Genomic DNA, 15,835 nt, shown 5'->3' on the forward strand with positions numbered 1-15,835 from the left:
TAGTCTAATTATTGTTTCTTTGCAGTGGAACACCTCTTTCTCCTTGAGAAATTTTTAGGATCTCTTCTTTATACTTAGTCTTCTGTAATTTCACAATATTGTGTTTACATATGTTTTTATTTTTCATGCGTCCTTCTTGGTACTCAATGAATCTTTTCAATTTGAAGACACATGTCTTTCTTCAGGTCTGGTAATTTTTCTTGAGTTATTTCTTTGAATTTCTTCCTTTCTATTTTATTAATCTGTGACACCCTTATTAGATATTGGACCTCCTTACTTGAGTCTCAGTATTTCCTGTCTTTATTCTCATTTTCTTTGAATACTTTCATTTTTATTTGGAGAAATTCCCTTGACTCCATATTTTGTACCCCCTTTTTAATATTTGGTACCATATATTTAATTTTAAAATTTTCTGAGTTATTCCTTGATTCTCATCACACCATATTCTTAAGTTATGTGTGCAATATCTTCTTAAAACTTTTACAGTATTTATCACAGTATTGTAGGTATGCATGTATTTCTTTTGACAACTTAATATATCTTTATTTTTCCTAGGATCAATAATTTCATTTATTTACTTTTGTTCTCTTTTGTGCCAGTAGATTTTTTTTCAAACATCTATTACTTCTTTGTTGTCAATTCATATTCAGGAATAAAGGAACAAGTTTTCTCATATAAGTAGCCAGAGTGGGTTTCCTTTGCATTTGTATAATCCAATTTTCCCCAACAGGTTTCTCCAATGAAGGAGTTGATACTGAGTTCTTTGAATATCAGCAGATCATGTCAACTGACAGGATTCATTTTACTGTGTGTATATATGTGTGTGTGTGTGTGTGTGTGTGTGTGTGTGTGTGTGTGTGTGAAACTTACAGGCAGAATACACATACCTCAAACACTAATGCTAAGACAAGAAAGGTTATTTTCTCTAGGCTGTCAACATCAACACTAGGAGCACTAGCCTTCCACAGGTGGAAATTATTTATAGATTAAATATCCAGTTATATTCTGAGGGTTTATACATGTTGTACAAAGGAAATTGTGGCATAAGCTAATTCACACTGATTTTCTGTAGGTAAAACTTCAATCATTTGCCATTATTTATGGCCCTTAGCTACTCTTAATCTTCATAATGCTGAATCCAATTTTGGACCATCTTTGTGGTTTTGCTTCCAAGGAATAAATGATCCCACCTCTACTTTTGTCTTATCCTTTTTCAGTTTCTGGGTTGAACACCCATCCTGATTTATCCAAAAATATGATTTAAATGACTTAATTATATATATATTTTTAAAGATTTTATTTATTTATTTGACAGAGAGAGACACAGCGAGAGAGGGAACACAAGCAGGGGGAGGGGGAGAGGGAGAAGCAGGCTTCCTGCTGAGCAGGGAGCCCGATGCAGGGCACGATCCCAGGACCCTGAGATCATGACCTGAGCCAAAGGCAGACACTTAACGACTGGGCCACCCAGGCGCCCTGACTTAATTATATTTTTAATGTTTTGAAATTCATTAAGATATTTTCTCCAAAGATATCCCCACATCTAAAAATATGAAGAGCCACCCAGGTGCCTCAGTTGGTTAAGCAAATGCCTTCGCCTCAGGTCATGATCCTGGAGTCCTGGGATCAAGTCCCACATCGGACTCCTGCTCAGTGGGGAATCTGCTTCTCCCTCTGACCCTCTCCCCTCTCATGTTCTCTCTCCCTCAAATAAATAAATAAATAAATCTTTAAAAATTAAAAAATAAAACTATGAAGAGAGCTCATACATGTTTTCATTATATATATATATATATATATATATATATATATATATATATATGTTTTCTTTTTCCTCTAATTTCAATGAGGCTTCAACAGGAAAAAAAGGTAAACATATGTACTCAGTCTACCATTATGAACCAGAAGCCTACATAATTTTTATGTCAATATATGAGAAGGTACACAGGCTAAATTAAGGAGCAAAAATGAATGAACAGACTTGAGAAATACATGCAGTAATTATGAACAACCTTTGACCAACCTTGCCCATTTTCCCTACCCAACCCCATCCCTGGCAACCATGATTCTACTCTCTGTTTCTATGAGTCCAACTTTTTTTTAAGATTCTACATGTAAATGATATCATATAGTATTTGTCTTTCTCTGACTGGCTTATTACACTTAGCATAATGTTCTCTAGGTCACAAGTGGCAGATTTTGTCTTTTTAAAGTCTGAATAATATTCCATTGTGTGTGTGTGTGTGTACACATATATATATTACATTTTCTTTATCCATTAATCTGTCAACAGACATTTAGGTTGCTTTCATAACTTGACCATTCTGAATAATGCTGGAATGAACATGGGAGTACAGACATCTCTTTGAGATAGTGATTTTGTTATTTCTGGGTTTTTTTTGATAACAGATACCTTAACAGGTATGAGGTAATATCTTATTGTGGTTTTGACTTGCATTTTGCTAATGATTGGTGATGTTGAGCATTGGCCACATGTATGTCTTCTTTGGAAAAAATGTCTATTCAGTTCCTTTGGCCATTTTTAAATTGGTCATTTGTCTCTTTGCTATTGAGTTGTGAGTGTTCCTTATATATTTTGAATATTCACCCCTTATCAAATATGTGGCTTGCAAATGTTTTCTCTCACTCCATAAGTTGTCTTTTCATCTTGTTGATTGTTTACTTTATTGTGCAGAAACTTTTAAGTTGACATAGTTCCACTTGTTTATTTTTGCTTTTCTTCCCTTTGCATGTGGTCTTGAATAAAAAAAAAAATCATCACCAAGACAAGTGTCAGGGAGTTTTCCCCTATGGTTATCTTCTAGGAGTTTTATGATTTCAAAGTCTTTATTTTTAGTTGATTTTTGTGTATGGTATAAGAGAGAGGCCCAAGGCCAATTTTTCTGTACTTACTATGAGCCAGGTAGTGTTCTAAGTTTCTTGTTGTTTTACCTGTAGTGACTGATTTAATACTCATGAAAACCCTATGAGGTAGCTGCTATTATTATCACCATTTTACATATGGGTAAACTAAGGCACAGAGAGGTCAAATAGCTTACATAAGGACTCACAGCTAGTACATTGTAGTGATGGAATTTGAAAATCATGTAGTCTGGCTATAGATGCTTGATTCTATAGATTCAGGATCTAACTACTATGAAATGTATCCTAGATAAAATTAAATTGGCAAAGGATATGAACAGCTAATTTATAGAACTGTATTAAAAGTATATAAAGCCATAACTATATTAAAATATGTCCAATCTTTTTAGTAATCAAATAATTTCAAATTAAACAATGAGACACCCTTTTTGCCTATTAAATTATCATGGATTAATAAATGGTAATAAAATTAGTGGAGATGAGCACTCTCATATTTTTTTTAAATTTTATTTATTTATTTTGACAGAGAAAGAAACAGAGAAGGAACACAAGCAGGGGGAGTGGGAGAGGAAGAAGCAAGCTTCCCACTGAGCAGAGAGCCTGATGCGGGGCTGGATCCCAGGACCCTGGGATCATGACCTGAGCCGAAGGCAGATGCTTAACGACTGAGCCACCCAGGCGCCCCTCATATATTTCTTATAAAGTAAAAATTATTACAGTCTTTCTAAAAATAAAATTTTTGCATACTTCTAGCCTTCAGATACATGTACCCTCTGACACTAATTATGTTCCTAGGAATCTTGCCTAACTTTTTAAAATAGGAAAATGTTTATATATAAAATATTAATGGCAGCACAATGCTAATAGTTGAAAATAATTCAAATTACAAAAATGTCATTCACTCATTTATTCATTCATAAATTCAATCACAATTATTTGTTCACAAGCCACAACATGCCAGACACTGTTTGAGACCATGGGAATATAGTAATGAGACACATAAAATCACTTCTCTCAAAAAGTTTATATCTTACTGAGGAAGATAGGCAATAAACAAAGAAAAAAGAAAAATATCAAGTACTGATAAGCACTATAATGAAGAAAAACATGATGAGTTGATGGAGAGAAACTGGGAACTACTTTAGATAGCTAGGTGATGGCCTTTAAAGTGAGATTGAGGTAAAACTCCAAGACAGAAAAACATTTGGCATATCTGCGTGATAGAAAGATGGCTGGTTCTGTGCAATCAACTAAAGAGGGAGGAAGATTTACACAGGACTTTGTAGGCCCAGTAAGGAATTTGAATTTTATTCTAAATGTGCTGAGAAGTTATTGAAAGATCTTGAAAAGAATATAACAAACTGATTACATTTTAAAGGCTCACTTTGGCTGTTTTTTGGATGAAATATAAGGAAACAAAATAAGAAACAGAAGAATTTTTTTGAAAACTATTACAGTAGTCTAGATGAAAGTTAATTAATGTGGCTTTAGACTAGAGCATTAGTGAAGACCAAGGGAAGTGGATGGATTCCAGATGTATTTTGGAGGTAGAAGTCAAGGCGCCAGTGGTTAACTTTGTTAAATAGTACTTATGGGTTGAGAAAGTTGAGCCAGAGCAGTGACTGTTGGATATGGTAATGTTGGAGGTCACTGGAGATCTTAACAGAAGTTTTAGTGGCTTTGTAGGGGTGAAACCCTGAATGAGGAGAAAATGCTAGATGAGAGAGAACAATGGTTAAGTGCCTGTGGTACATTCACACGCTGCAGATATTTAGCTTGGTAAATATTTTCAAAGGCTGTTTAACATGGTGAATATTTTCAAAGAGTATTTAGTATATTATGATCATACTCAAAATAAAATTTAAAGAAAAAAGCAGGATTCAAAATTATAAATAGAACTTAATCTTAATTTTGTAAATAATAAATAAGCATAATGGAACCAGGATATTTAGGAAACTATAAAAAAACAACACTTCCATAAATTCCATAAAATCCACATGTGATTATGAATAAATACCATAGCTATTTTGGGATAAAAATACTGGCTTTTGGCTAAACAGATCAAATAGATAAAATAAATTTTATGCCCCAACCAATTATATGCAATGGATATTCAAGGCTGCTTGGAAATAATTCAAACAGTGACTGTTAAATTTGTGAATACCAAGTATACATTATATATCTAAATTGTTGAAATCTTTCTGGGGATTTTTTTCTTTATGAATTTCTTCCATAATTCTTCTTGGTATATGTACTTCATATTTTTTGTTACTACTATGAATAAGAAATTTTTGATTACATTATTTAACTGGTTATTACTGGTAATTTGGAAAGTTGCTGATAATATTATCCAAGTGCCTTGATAATTTATCTTATTGATTACAAAGGTTTTCAGCTGATTCTTTGACTCTCCATGTAGACAATCATCTCATCTCAGAAAGATCAATTTCTTTTTTTCACTCTATACATTTTATTCATTTTCCTTTTCATGTTGTATTATTTCTGTTCTATAACTCACTCTTTTCTTATATTAGTATCTCCTCTATTAATTTTCTTGTCATTGATATTTTTATAATAAACATTATAGAGCAGTTCTAGGTTCATGGCAAAAATAAGCAGGAAATACAGAGATTTTCCATATACCCCCTGCCTCACACATGCATAGCCTCTACCATTATCAACATCCCAACTGGCATAGTACATTTGTTACAACTGATGAATCTATATTGGTATATCATTATCACCCAAAGTCCATAGTTTACATTAGGATTCACTCTTGGTGTTGTACATCCTATGGGTTTGGACAAATTTATGATGACATGTATGCATCATTATAGTATCATAAAAAATAGTTTCACTGCCCTAAAAATCTTCTACACTCCACCTATTCATTCTTCCATCCCTCTTAACCCCTGGAAACCACTAATCTTTTTATGATCTCCAAAGTTTTGATTTTTCCAGAATGTCACATTTGCAATCATACAACATGTAGCCTTTTCAGATTGGTTTCTTTCACTTAGTAATATGCATTTAAATTTCCACTATGTCTTTTCATGGCTTGATGGCTCACTTTTCTTTTAGTGTTGAGTAACATTCCATTGTCGGGATGTACCATAGTTTATTTATCCATTAGCTGAAAGACATCTCAGTTACTTCTAAGATATGACAATTATGAATTAAGCTGCTATAGACATCTATGTGAGGTTTTTGTGTAGATACAAGTTTTCAACTCCTTTGGGTAAATACCAAGGAGTGTGATTTCTGGATCATATGATAAGTAAAATTAGTTTTGTAAAAACAGCCAACTGTCTTCCATGGTGGTTTTACCATTTTGGATACCTACAAGCAATGAATGAGAGTTCCCATTGTTCCACATCCTTGCCAGCATTTGGTGTCATCAGTGTTCTGGATTTGGCCATCCTGATAGGTATATAGTACTATCTCATTGTTGTTTCAATTTGCATTTCCCTAATGACATATGATGTAGAGCATCTTTTCAAATGTTTGTCATCTGTACATCTTCTTTAGTGAGGTGTCTGTTAAGGTCTTTGGCTCATTTTGAAATCAGGTTGTTAGTTTTCTTATTGTTGAATTTTAAGAGTTCTTTCTGTATTTTGGGTAAAAGTCTTTTATGAGATATATCTTTTGCAATTATTTTCTCCCAGTCCATGGACTGCCTTTTCATTCTCCTAACAATATCTTTTGCAGAGCAGAAATGTTTACCTTTAATGAACTTCAGCTTATTAAAAATCTATTTCAAAGATCATACCTTTGGTATTATATCTAAAAAGTCACTGCCGAACCTAAGGACATTTAAAGTTTGTCTTATGTCATCTTTTAGGAGTTTTATAGTTTTCCAATTTCCATTTATGTCTATGACGCATTTTGAGTTAATACTTGTGAAGGTAGTAAGGTCTGGGTCTAGATTCCTTTTTGCAGATGGATGTCAGTTGTTCCAACACCATTTGTTGAAAAGACCATTCTTCCTTCATTGTAATTTCTTTGTTCCTTTGTGAAAGATCAGTTGACTATATGTATGTGGATCTACTTCTGAACTTGCTATTTCATTCCCTTAAACTATTTGTCTATTCTTTAACCAATACCACACTGTCTTGATTACTCTAGTTTTATAGTAAGTCTTGAGGTAAGGTAGTGTCATTCTTCCAATATTGTTCTTCTCCTTCAATATTGTATTTTCTATTCTGGTCTTTTGCCTCTCCATATTAACTTTAGAATCAGTTTGTTGATATACACAAAATAATTGCTGGTATTTTCATTGGGACTGCATTGAATTAATAGACCAAACTGGGAAAAACTGACATCTTGACAATATTGAGTCTTTCTATCCATCAGTATGGAATATCTGCATTTATTCAGTTCTTTGATCTATTTCATCAGAGTTTTGTAGTTTTCCTCATATAAATCTTTTACATTTTTATTTGATTTACACTTAAGTATTTCATGGTTTTGGATGCTATGAAAATGGTATTATATGTATACATTTTTTTTAGTGTTTCACTGTTTCAAATTTTATTTTTCAAATTTTATTTTTTGTATTATTATGTTATGTTAATCACCATACATTACATCATTAGTTTTTGATGTAGTGTTCCATGATTCATTGTTTGCGTATAACACCCAGTGCTCCATACAGAACATGCCCTCTTTAATACCCATCACCAGGCTAACCCATCCCCCCACCCCTCTCCCCTCTAGAACCCTCAGTTTGTTTCTCAGAGTCCATAGTCTCTCATGGTTCGTCTCCTACTCTGATTTCCCCCCCTTCATTCTTCCCCTCCTGCTATCTTCTTCTTCTTCTTTTTTTTTTTCTTTAACATATAATGTATTATTTGTTTCAGAGGTACAGGTTTGTGATTCAACAGTCTTACACAATTCACAGTGCTCACCATAGCACATACCCTCCCCAATGTCTACCACCCAGCCACCCCATCCCTCCCACCCCCCACCACTCCAGCCACCCTCAGTTTGTTTCCTGAGATTAAGAATTCCTCATATCAGTGAGGTCATGTGATACATGTCTTTCTCTGATTGACTTATTTCGCTCAGCATAATACCCTCCAGTTCCATCCACGTCGTTGCAAATGGCAAGATTTCATTCCTTTTAATGGCTGCATAATATTCCATTGTACATATATACCACATCTTCTTTATCCATTCGTCTGTCGATGGACATCTTGGTTCTTTCCATAGTTTGGCTATTGTGGACATTGCTGCTATAAATATCCGGTGCATGTACCCCTTTGGATCACTACATTTGTATCTTTGGGGTAAATACACAGTAGTGCAATTGCTGGGTCATAGGGTAGCTCTATTTTCAGCTTTTTGAGGAACCTCCATACTGTTTTCCAGAGTGGCTGCACCAGCTTGCATTCCCACCAACAGTGTAGGAGGGTTCCCCTTTCTCCGCATCCTCGCCAACATCTGTCGTTTCCTGACTTGTCAATTTTAGCCATTCTGACTGGTGTGAGGTGGTATCTCATTGAAGTTTTGATTTGGATTTCCCTGATGCCGAGTGATGTTGAGCACTTTTTCATGTGTCTGTTGGCCATTTGGATGTCTTCTTTGGAAAAATGTCTGTTCATGTCTTCTGCCCATTTCTTGATTGGATCATTTGTTCTTTGGGTTTTGAGATTGATAAGTTCTTTATAGATTTTGGGTACTAGCCCTTTATCTGACATGTCATTTGCAAATATCTTCTCCCATTCCCTCGGTTGTCTTTTGGTTTTGTTGACTGTTTCTTTTGCTGTGCAAAACCTTTTTATCTTGATGAAGTCTCAGTAGTTCATTTTTGCCCTTCCTTCCCTTCCTTCCCATTCCTTTGGCGATGTTTCTAGGAAGAAGTTGCTGCGGCTAAGGTCGAAGAGGTAGCTGCCTGTGTTCTCCTCTAGGATTTTGATGGACTCCTGTCTCGCATTTAGGTCTTTCATCCATTTTGAGTCTATTTTTGTGTGTGGTGTAAGGAAATGGTCCAGTTTCATTCTTCTGCATGTGGCTGTCTAATTTTCCCAACACCATTTGTTGAAGACACTCTTTTTTCCACTGGACATTCTTTCCTGCTTTGTCAAAGATTAGTTGACCATAGAGTTGAGGGTCCATTTCTGGGATCTCTATTCTCTTCCATTGATCTATGTGTCTGTGAAATTGAGGAAGACACAAAGAAATGAAAAAACATTCCATGCTCATGGATTGGAAGAACAAATATTGTGAAGATGCCAATGCTACCTAGAGCAATCTACACATTCAGTGCAATCCCTATCAAAATACCATCAACTTTTTTTCAAAGAAATGGAACAAATAATCCTAAAATTTGTATGGAACCAGAAAAGACCCCGAATAGCCAGAGGAATGTTGAAAAAGAAAAGCAAAGCTGGCGGCATCACAATTCCGGACTTCAAACTCTATTACAAAGCTGTAATCATCAAGACAGTATGGTACTGGCACAAAAACAGACACATAGATCAATGGTATTATATTTTTAATTTCAAATTCCATTTGCTCATTGCTGGTATTTAGGTAAATGATTTACTTTTGACTTTATATTCTGAAACTTTGCTATAATCATTTATTAGTTCCAGGAGTTTTTTTGTTGATTCTCTCAGATTTTGTACCTAGACAGTCATGTCATCCGTGAACAAAGACAGTATGTTTTCTTCCTACCAAATCTGTATACATCTTATTTCCTTTTTTTGTCTTACTGTATTAGCTAAGACTTCCAGTATGAAGTTGAAAATGAGTGGTAAGAGGGAATATTCTTTCTTTGTTCCTGATCTTAGAATTTTGAGTTTCATACCATTAAGTATGATGTTAGCTGTAGGACTCTGTAGATATTTTTATCAGTTGAGGAAGTTCCTCTCTATTCATAGTTTACTGAGACTTTTTATCATGAATGGATATTGGATTTCATCAAATGCTTTTTCTGCATCTATTGATATAATCATGTAATTTTTCTTAGACTGTTGATGTGATGGATTACATTAATTGATTTTATAATGCTAAACCAACCTTGCATACCTGAGATAAATCCCACTTGGTCATGATGTATAATTTTTTATACACTGTTGGATTTGATTTGCTAATATTTTTTTTATTAAGTTCAATTAGCCAATATATAGTAGATCATTAGTTTTTGATGTAGTGTTCAATGATTCATTAGTTGTGTATAACACACAGTGCTCATATTTGTTTTGATGATTTTTGCATCTATGTTCATGAGAGATACTGCTCTGTAGGTTTCTTGAAATATCTTTGTCTGGTTTTGGTATTAGGCTAATGCTGCCATTATAGAATGATTTAAGAAGTATCCCCCTGCTTCCAAAATATTGTATAGGATTGGTATAATTTCTTCCCTAAATGTTTGATAGAATTCACCAGTGAACCCATCAGGGCCTGATGCATTATGCTTTGTAAAATTATTAATTATTGATTCAACCTATTTAAAAGATACAGGCCTGCTAAGATTGTCTATTTCTTCTTGTGTGAGTTTTGACAGATTGAATCTTTCAAGAAATTGTTCTATTTCATCCAAATTTGTGGGCATAGACTTCATAATGTTCCTTTATTATCCTTTCAATGTCCATGGGATGTGTAATGATATCCCCTCTTTTCCTTTCTGATATTAGTTGTTTGTGTTTTCTCTTTTTTCTTAATTAGGTTGGCTAGAAGCTTATTGATTTTAATTATCTTTTCACAGAACTAGTTTTATATTTCATTGATTTTTCTCTGTTGATTTTCTGTTTTCAATTTCATTGGCTTCTGCTCTCTTTTTTATTATTTCTTTTCATCTGCTTTTTTGAATTTGATTTGCTCTTCTTTTTCTAGTTTTCTAAGATAGAAACTCAGATGATTGAATTTAGAGCTTTCTTCTTTTCTAATATATGCAAACAATGCTATAATTTTCCCTCTTCTTTTCTAATACATGCATTTTTGAATGCATATATTTCCCTCTAAGCATTACTTTCACTGCATCTTACAAATTTGGTTAAGTTCTATTTCCATTTACACTGAGTTCAAACTTTTTTAAAAATTCTCTTGAAATTTCTTCTTTGACTCCTGTGTTATTTAGAAATGTTTTGTTTAATCTCCAGTATGTCTTTCTATCTTTCTGTATTGATTTCTTTACACAATGATCTGAGAGCAGACATATGATTTCTACTCTTTTTTAATATATTAAGGTGTATTTTATGGCCCAGAATGTGGTCTATCATGGTGAATGTTCCTATGAGTTTGAGAAGAACATGTATTCTGCTGTTGTTAAATGAAGCTGTCTATAGATGCCAATTATATCCAGTTGGTGGTGGTGCTGAATTCAGCTATGTCTTTACAGAAATTCTGCCTGCTGCATCTTTCCATCTCTGATAGAGGGATGTGAAGTTTCCAGCTATAAAAGTGGATATATCTATTTCTCATAGTTCTATAAGTTTTTGCTTCAAGTATTTTGATGACCTGTTATTATGTGCATACATGTTAAAGATCATTATGTCTTGGAGAAGTGACCCCTTTGTCTTATTAACGTCCTTCTTTATCCCCAATAAATTTCCTTGCTCTGAAGTTTGATCTGTCTGAAGTTATATAGCTACTTTTATTTTCTTTTAATTATTATTAGCATAGTATATCTTTTTTTTATCCATTTACTATTAATCTATGTGTTTTTATATTTAAAGTGGCTTTCTTATAGACAGCATATAGTTGGGTCTTGGGTTTTTTTTAAGATTTTATTTATTTATTTATTATTTATTTATTTGACAGAGAGAGATAGAGAGAAAGAGAGAGAGCACAAGCAGGGGGAGCAGCAGAGGTAGAGGGAGAAGCAGGCTCCCTGCTCAGCAAGGATCCCAACATGGGGCTCAATCCCAGGACCCCAGGAAAATGACCTGAGCCAAAGGCAGACACTCAACCAACTAAGTCACCCAGGTGCCCTGGGTTTTTTTTAAAGATTTGTTTGAGAGAGAGACAGAGAGAGTGAGCTTGAGTGGGGGGAGGGGCAGAGGGAGAGAATCCTCAAGCAGACTCCCCACTGAGTATGGAGCCTGACACAGGGCTCACTCTCACGACCCTAGAGATCATGACCTGAGCTTAAACCAAGAGTCAGCCGCTTAACTGACTGAGCCACCCAGGTGCCCCAGGTCTTGTTTATTTTATCATTTCTGATTATCTCTGTCTTCTAATTAGTGCATTTAGACTCTTGATGTTCAGAGTGAGGTAATGTGCCTTTTAATAACAAATTAATCCTAATTCCTCCTTCCCATTACTTGCATCATTGCTGTCATTCATTTCACTTACACATAAATATATACCATAAGCATACATAATTTAATACACTGTTGCTATTTTTTGAACAAACTGTTGTCTGTTAAATCAATTATGAGTAGGAAATAAAAAGCTTTATTTTACTTTTACTTATTTCCTTCTCTCACACTCTTCCTTTCTTCATGTAGACCCATTTGTGACCTATATTATTTTTTTTCTTCCAAAGAACTTTTAACATATCTTGCAAGGCAGGTGTACTGGCAACAAGTTCTTTCAATTTTTGTTTGTTTCAGAATGGCTTGTTTTCCCTTTCCCTTTTGAAAGATAATTTCACAGGGCACAGAATTCTTGGTTGGTGTTGTTTCTTCTCTCTCAACACTTTCAATATTTCACTCTAATCTCTTACTTGCATAGTTTTTGAGAAGAAATCATGTATAATTCTTATCTTTGCTCTTCCATAAGTAAATTGTTTTTCTTTCGGCTTTTTTCAGATTTCTTTTTTCACTTTTGATTTTCTGAAGTTTGAATATGATATACCTTGGTATAGTTTGAAAAAAACCCAAAACATTTTTCCTGCTTGATGTTCTCTGAGCTTCCTCGATCTATGGTTGGATATCTGACATTAATTTCAGGAAATTCTCGGTCATTATTGTTTCAAATATTTCCTCTGTTCCTTTCTGTCTTCTCCTTATGATATTCCCATTACATGTATGTTACACCTTTTTTAGTTGTCTCACAATCCTTAGATATTCCCTTCTGTGTCTTTCAGTCTTTTTTTAAATTTTTATATATTTTTAAAGATTTTATTTATTTATTTGACAGAGAGAGACATAGCGAGAGAGGGAACACAAGCAGGGGGAGTAGGAGAGGGAGAAGCAGGTTTCCCCATGGAGCAGGAAGCCCGATGTGGGGCTCGATCCCAGGACTCTGGGATCACGACCTGACCCGAAGGCAGACGCTTAACGACTGAGCCACCCAGGCGCCCCTCAGTCTTTTTCTATCTTAATTTTCAGTTTGGGAGTTTTCTATTGAGATATCCTCACACACAGAGATTCTTTCTTCAGCTATGTCCAATCTGCTAATAAGTCCATCAAAGGCATTCTTTATTTATGTTATAGTATTTTTTTGTCTCCACCATTTCTTTTTTGGTTCTTTTTTAGAATTTCCACCTTTCTGCTTACATTGTCCATTTGTTCTTGCATGTTGTGAATTTATCCATTATAACCCTTAGCATATTAATCATAGTTGCTTCAAACTCCCAGTCTGATAATTCCAACATCCCTGCCATATCTGATTTTAAGCCCAGTGCTTGTTCTGTCCTTTCAAACTGTGTTTTGTGCCTTGCTATCTGGACATTATGTACTGGGTAAAATGAACTGCTGTATATAAATCTTTAGTAATGTGGTGGAAAGGTGTTGGGGGGCAGGGAAGAATTCTATAGTCCTATGATTAGGTCTCAATCTTTTAGTGAGCCTGTTCCTTTATATTTTGAACTTCACGTGTGCTTCTCAGTTTTCCTTTTTTCCCTTAGTTGAGGCAGGTTGGCTAGAGGGTGCTGGAGTGGAATATTTCCCTTCCTCCGCATGGAAGGATAGAACTGGCTGGAGTTGGATATTACCCTTCCCCCAGGTCAATTAGGTTAGGTTAAAATTCCAGAAAGTTAAATTCTGCTTAAGTAGTTTCTCCTGAGGACCTGTTTGGAAGAACAGAATGCTGTGTCATGGTTTAAAATGGTTCCTTTCCCTATCTCCCTGAAAATTGCATGGGGATCTTTCACTGAAATCCACTGTGAGACTCCAGTCAAACTCTTGGAGGTACAACTCACAAGTGTGCTCCTCTTCCAATGTCTGGATCCCCCTGGAATTTTTTATTACTCTGACTGGTCTACACTGGGTCTCCAGCAATTTTTAAATTACAGTTTAGGTTTTCCTACTCCAACACTGATTCCCACAGGGGTTTCTGCTTGTGGGCTTTGCACTAGTAAGTTGTAATTCTCTGGGTTCCCTTGTCTGTCACTTCAATTTTGAGTGCCTTAGTTTGTCCTGTGACCTCACTTCTCTTATGGATCTAAGAAGAGTTGTTGATTTTTCAATTGGTTCAGCCTTTTTTTTTTAAGACTTTATTTATTTATTTGTCAGAGAGACACAGAGAGAGAGAAAAAGAAAGAGTGTACAAGCAGGGGGAGTGGCAGGCAGAGGGAGAAGCAGGCTCCCACTGAGCAAGGAGCCCAATGCAGGCCTCAATCCCAGGACCCTGGAATCATGACCTGAGCCAAAGGCAGACACTTAACCAACTGAACCACCCAGGCATCCCTTAATTGGTTCAGCTTTTTACTTGTCAGATGGAGTGGCTACTTCCAAGCTCCTTGCATGTCAAACTTGAAACCAGATATCTTACTGATTTTTCTTATAGTTTTATTTCAGTATCAAATAATGAACATAGAAGAGTTCCTTTGCTTACCCTTATCCTTCATTAATTTTACAATCATGAAAAAGTTTTTAAAAGCAAAGAAACAAAGGATTAGAATAATAGAGCAGCAAGAAAAGAAATATAAAGAAAAGATGAAAGAATAAACAAAATAAATAAAACAATGTGTCCCTTCCATGCATACATCCCCCACATAGGATGTGTACATGGGGAAAATGCAAGAAATTAGTCATTTTCATTAAAGAAGAATGTATCATGAAAAACTCTTAAATTCCTTTAATTAATATTTTTGAAAGGATGACTTATGAGTGAAATATCTTTTTAAAACTTAGGTTAAAATATTAGGCAGCTTTGTACGGAAAATAATGGGACAAAAACTGTAGTAAGTTTCTGTTGGTGTTTCATTTCTATCCTAGTGATAAACAGATTAAAATGTAAATTAACTTAAAGAAAGGACAAGAACCATGTGATCTTCTCAATTGATGTAGAAAAAGTATTTGATAAAATACAGCATCCTTTCTTGATTAAAACTCTCCACAGTGTAGGGATAGAGGAAACATACCTCAATATCATAAAAACCATATATGAAAAGCCCACAGCAAATATCATTCTCAATGGGGAAACTAGGAGCTTTTGCCCTAAGGTCAGGAACACCACAAGGATGTCCATTCTCAGCACTGCTGTTCAACATGGTACTAGAAGTCCTAGCCTTGGCAATCAGACAACAAAAAGAAATAAAAGGCATTCAAATTGGCAAAGAAGAAGTCAAATTCTTGTTCTTCACAGATGACATAATACTTTATGTAGAAAACCCAAAAGGCTCCACCCCAAAATTGCTAGATCTCATATGGTAATTCAACAATGTGGCAGGATATAAAATCAAGGCACAGAAATCAGTTGCATTTCTATACACTAACAATGAAACAGAAGAAAGAGAAATTAGGGAATCGATCCCATTTACAATAGCACCAAAAACCATAAGATACCTAGGAATAAACCTAACCAAAGAGGTAAAGGACCTGTATTCTGAAAACTACAAAACAATTATGAAAGAAATTGAGGAAAACACAAAGAAATGGAAAAAACATTCCATGCTCATGGATAGGAAGAACAAATATTGTTAAAATGCCTATGCTATCCGGAGCACTCTACACATTCAATGCAATCCCTATCAAAATACCATCAACATTTTTCACAGAGCTGGAACAAATAATCCTAAAATTTATATGGAACCAGAAAAGACCCCACATAGCCAGAG

Source organism: Halichoerus grypus, chromosome X (assembly GCF_964656455.1).
Source record: "Halichoerus grypus chromosome X, mHalGry1.hap1.1, whole genome shotgun sequence".
In the NCBI taxonomy this organism is placed as follows: Eukaryota; Metazoa; Chordata; class Mammalia; order Carnivora; family Phocidae; genus Halichoerus; species Halichoerus grypus.